General features: G+C 60.2%; 1 pseudogene; it reads right to left on the bottom strand.

Moving 5' to 3' along the window:
• Positions 1 to 285: 285 nt before the first annotated feature.
• Positions 286 to 4,693, bottom strand: LOC136136952 (phosphoethanolamine/phosphocholine phosphatase-like; annotated as a pseudogene).
• Between the last annotated feature and the right edge of the window lie 400 nt (positions 4,694 to 5,093).

Genomic DNA, 5,093 nt, shown 5'->3' with positions numbered 1-5,093 from the left:
CGAGTCTCTCGAGGCACCCGGCCCCTCTCAGGTTCTGCTTGCAGAGACATCGCCGGGGAGGGGCACTTGGCTGCTTAGGAAAAACGCGCACGAGTGAGCTTTACACCCGCAGATGTACTGTAAAACTGGAGTGGGTAGGCTCGGGCTCGTCCTCAAAGCCTTTACTCCAAAGGCGAGCCCTTCCTGCTGCCGCCAGGTTAGGGAGCTTCGCGACTGTACCAAACAGCTCTGGTGTAATTCGTCGTTCTCTCCTCCACCCACCCCACCGAGCCCCTGTCCCCTTACCTGCGGTCCGCTGCCCTCCGCTCCGCGCTCGGATGCCGCTGGGGTGCCAGAGACCCACGGGACGGGTCGTTCCCAGCCGCCGCGCGCTGGCTCCCTAGAACACCGCCGGCTCGCGCGGCGCCGACGGCGAAGAGCCCCGAGGACCCCCCCGTGCCAGGTGCGCTCTGGCCGGGACGCCCACTTCCGGGAGAGTCGCCGCCGCGCTCAGGTGAGCCGCAGCCAATGCCGAGCAAGACCCGCCCCGGCGGCGCCGCGTCCGCGCGGCACAGCACGATCTTGGCGCTCCGGGCACCGGCGCCGCGGGCCGAGCCTCTCCTCTCCTGAGAGCCCGCTAACGATACCCCGGCGCGCGGGGCACCGCGGCGCGGAGACCGCTCCAGGCTGGACTCACCGCCACCAACGCCGCCAGGAGGAGCGCTTGGCGGAACTCCGCAAACAACACAATGGAAATGGAAAAAGGACTTGAAAAGACCCTTCTCCGGAGAAGACATACAAATGGTCAACAAGCACATGAAGAGACGTTAATCATCATGAGTCGTGATGAAATGCAAGTTAACACCACAGCGCCATATACCCCTCCACACACCAGAAGGCCCACAATCAAGAAAGCTAAAACTAACAAGTGTTGGCAAAAATTTAGAGAAACTGATACAGAATTTCCCATAGGGAAAATGAATAAGTTCTGGAGGTGGATGCTGAGAATATTTGTACAACAACGTGAATGTAGTTAATGCCATGGAACTGTACGCTCAAAATGATTTAAATGGCAAATGTTATGTTATGTGGGGGGGGGGGGGGTTAACATAATTTAGCCCCTGCTTTATACCAGACCCCAGAGTCAAAGCTTCTCATCCATTTTCTCACTTTTACTTAACCTCCTAGGATCTTCACACTCCCATTTAACAGATGAAGCTGAGCCTGAGAGGTTAAACTAAGTGACTTGCCCGAGGCTCAGTCGGCCAAGTCTACACTGTTCAATGTTACTGTATTTACTGAGCACCTACCGAGCAATACCTCCAGCACCTGCTAGAGACATTGTGGGAGGACCAGGGTGAACGGGGGCTGAAAGCAGATTACAAAACATGGGCAGATCCTGGGGCCCTGCTCTCAGACACTGAAGTTTCTTGGAGTGGAGGGGATGGCCTGTGTCACGCTTGTGGAGCCTTTTATTCCACCCCACCGCACCCCCACAGAGGAGGGAAGCAGCTGGCCTGATACTGAATATTAGCTCAGCTGGGGAGGAGTCCTGGGGCTCTGAAGAAGGCATCTCCTGCCCCACTCCCAACATTGCCCCCTAGAGTCCAGTATGTGGGCACAAGCATCCCTGTGGCGGGGCAGGACGCACATCTCACGGCACCCCTCTCCTCCCGCCGTGCAGTAGTGACACTGTACCCATACACGTGCCAGAAGGACAACGAACTCTCCTTCTCTGAGGGCACCATTATCTGCGTCACCCGCCGCTACTCCGATGGCTGGTGTGAGGGCATCGGCTCAGAGGGGTCTGGATTCCTCCCCGGGAACTATGTGCAGGCCAGCTGCTGACAGCCTGGGATCTCTGGGATGCTGACCCAGGCACCGCCTTCAGTGAGCCTCTTGAGACCACTCCAAAGCCTGCTCCAGTCAAGACTGGACCAGTCCTACACGCCTCCTGGGCTGTGAGCTGTGTCTGTTCCTTCCCCCCATTGCAGTGGGAATGGGTCCTGGTAAAGACAGAGGAGGTACCCAGAGGCCTGCTGGAGACAGGAAAGTACTGGAAGCCAGGGAGTTTCGTGACCTTATCCACAGGGGACCCTTACGCCATGCAAGACAGGGTCTCCAGCTGCAAGTGCCAACTTTGAATACAATTCTGATGACCTCCTGATGATTGCCCTGCAGGGCTAGCGGGCCGAGGGACTGAAAGGCAGCCCACTTGTACGGCTCCCGCTAATTGAGCCTCCTCTGCCTGCCCTAAGCAGCAGAATCTCCCATGTCCTCGGTGCTCACGGAGCCTCCACACTAGACCCCTGTGCCCCTCCGCTCTCCCATGTCCTCGGTGCTCACGGAGCCTCCACACTAGACCCCTGTGCCCCTCCGCTCTCCCATCTCCTCGGTGCTCACGGAGCCTCCACACTAGACCCCTGTGCCCCTCTGCTCTCCCATCTCCTCGGTGCTCGCGGAGCCTCCACACTAGATCCCTGTGTCCCTCTGCTCTCCCATGTCCTCGGTGCTCACGAAGCCTCCACACTAGACCCCCGTGCCCCTCTGCTCTCCCATCTCCTCGGTGCTCGCGGAGCCTCCACACTAGATCCCTGTGTCCTCCGCTCTCCCATCTCCTCGGTGCTCACGGAGCCTCCACACTAGACCCCTGTGCCCCTCCGCTCTCCCATGTCCTCGGTGCTCACAGAGCCTCCACACTAGACCCCTGTGCCCCTCCGCTCTCCCATCTCCTCGGTGCTCACGGAGCCCTCCACACTAGACCCCTGTGCCCCTCCGCTCTCCCATCTCCTCGGTGCTCACGGAGCCCTCCACACTAGACCCCTGTGTCCATCCGCTCTCCCATCTCCTCGGTGCTCACGGAGCCCTCCACACTAGACCCCTGTGCCCCTCTGCGGAGGTGGGCTGCACCCTGCTCTTCTGCCTTCTGCCTGCTTTGTTGTGTATTCAGGCTTGGTTCCCCAAGCTGGGCACTCCTCCAAGAGTGGGGACCAGCTCCCTCACTTAAGTGGGGCTCTCTGAGAGCAGAGATCACCTCGCCCTCATCCCTCAGACTGCAGCGTGAGAGATCTCACTCACCTCTGCCCCTTCACCTCCTTTAGCTCTGAAACACCAAAAGAGGGAGGTGGGCCTTGGGTTTCCACTGGCTCTGCTTTAAAGCATCATGGCTTTCTGTTCCATACGGGAGGAGGGGGACTCAGAGGGCCCAGTCAGTGGGGCGACTTTGGTTAAGTCCCTGGTTTCTTGCTGCATAGACGAGGCTGGGGTGCGAGGAGACATCTTCGGGCTCTGTGAGGTCCCTGGCTGGCCAGACCCGAGCCCCGGGATAGTGTGCTACCTCTTTCCACCAACAGGAGGTGACTGTTCCCTCTAGCTTTTTTTCCTGTGGGGATGCTGACAGGGTTGGGGCGGGGAGGGAGGCAAGGAGTGTAGTGTAGGGTCACAGTAGGTAAAGCAAGATCTAGGCCTGGGACCGTCGGCAGGGAGCGCCACCTCTCTCCGCAGGGAATCCGGTGCGGGGGAGGTCGGGGTGGGGGGAACATTTCGGGACCTGGGTCCCCTGGACAGAAGACTGGAGGATGGAGGCCATGCAGCCCAAGGCAACAGTTAACCATGACGCGGCGAGACATGTTCCTTCTCTACCCTGACAGGGAACCCCGTCCTCCCAGCTGGGAGGACAAGGTTTTTGGAAACACTGCTGCCTGCTCAGATATGCGCGCTACCCTGGCGCGGCCAGACTCTGGAATTCGCTTGCAGTGGAACTGGGGGAGGCAGCCGAGCTGGGTTAACTGCACAGATGGGGACAGCTCCCAGCTCCCTCCTCCAGTCCCCAAATGGACCACCCTGGGATTCCAGGAAATCCCGGAGGGATATACCAAAACGAAAGGGAGAGGGAGTAATAAAACTAGCTTTCTCTTTCCGGACCCCCACCGCCCACCCCTCCCTGCCCGGGTGCCCTCTGCAGGCCACGTCCTCAGCACCTGTTGCAGGTGTAGGCACACTTCGGTGGAGGTTTCCCAGGGCACCACCCTGGCGCGGAAGGAGCTGGACTCGGCCTTCTGCGCCTCCTGCATAAGGCGGTGCATGGGGTAGCGATGGCGCAGGAAGGCCGCGTCGCCGCCTGCCAGCAGCCCCATGGGGCAGAAGTCGTTGGCGCCGTCGCTCACGTAGAAAAGGCGCTCGAAGTGCACGCCGTCGTGGGCCCGCTCGCGCAGGTAGTCGCTGAGCACCTTGTGCTTGCACATGTTGGCGGGGCAGCGAGCGCAGCTGTGCGCGTGGAAGGGCCGCAGCGCCAGCAGCCCGCAAGGGTCGCGCCCCGAAGGGTTGCTGAAGATGCGCCGGAACAGGCCGTGGTGGCTGGCGGCGCGCAGCGCACTCTCCACGCCAAAGGTGTTGGCGTCTGAGATGAGAATAACCTCAAAGCAGGCGCCCTGCTTGGCCACAAACTGCAGCAGCTCGCCCATGCCGGGCGACAGGGGGATGGCCTCGTACATGGCGCGCAGGTCCCGCGGCCGCACGCCCTACTCGCCCAGGTACTGGAAGACGCGCTGCATGTACTCGTTGTAGAAGCCCTCGCGCTAGGTGGCACGCAGGCTCTCAGGCAGCCGCTGGCCCGCCGCAGCCCGCGCACGACAGACTCGTCGCTGTTTTCGTCCACGATAGTCTCGTCAAAGTCGAAGGTCAGGAGGAAGCGCGGCACGCCCGGCGCAGCCATCCCGCTGTCCTCTACCAGCTTTGTCCTGAGCGATCAAATCTTTTTGTGGTCACCAAAAAGAGTCCCTCAGAGGAAAGGGGGACAGAACCTCTGAGCTTCTCCTTCAGGGTGGGGAGCGGCGGCTGCAGAGGTCTGTCCCGGCTGAGTTTGGAGTGTAAAGAGTGGGGAGAGCGCCTAACTGAGGTATTTGGGCGCAGGATGGAGCAAGGGGTGCTTACGGGAATTGGAGGGGACGCTGTGTCTTACCCATCCCCGGATTTCTGGGCTCCGGCTCTCACGAGTCCCTCCAGTCCAGAGGGTCCGTGAATGATGTGCATCTGGGCCGTTCCCTCCACTTGCCCCCCATCCCCATGTTACGTATTTTTAACCACAATAAAAAAAAATGAATGAAGCACTGATA

This window comes from Phocoena phocoena, chromosome 17, assembly GCF_963924675.1.
Source record: "Phocoena phocoena chromosome 17, mPhoPho1.1, whole genome shotgun sequence".
NCBI lineage: Eukaryota > Metazoa > Chordata > Mammalia > Artiodactyla > Phocoenidae > Phocoena > Phocoena phocoena.
Note: the sequence above shows the minus strand (reverse complement) of the source record. Positions and strands in the feature narration are given on the sequence as shown.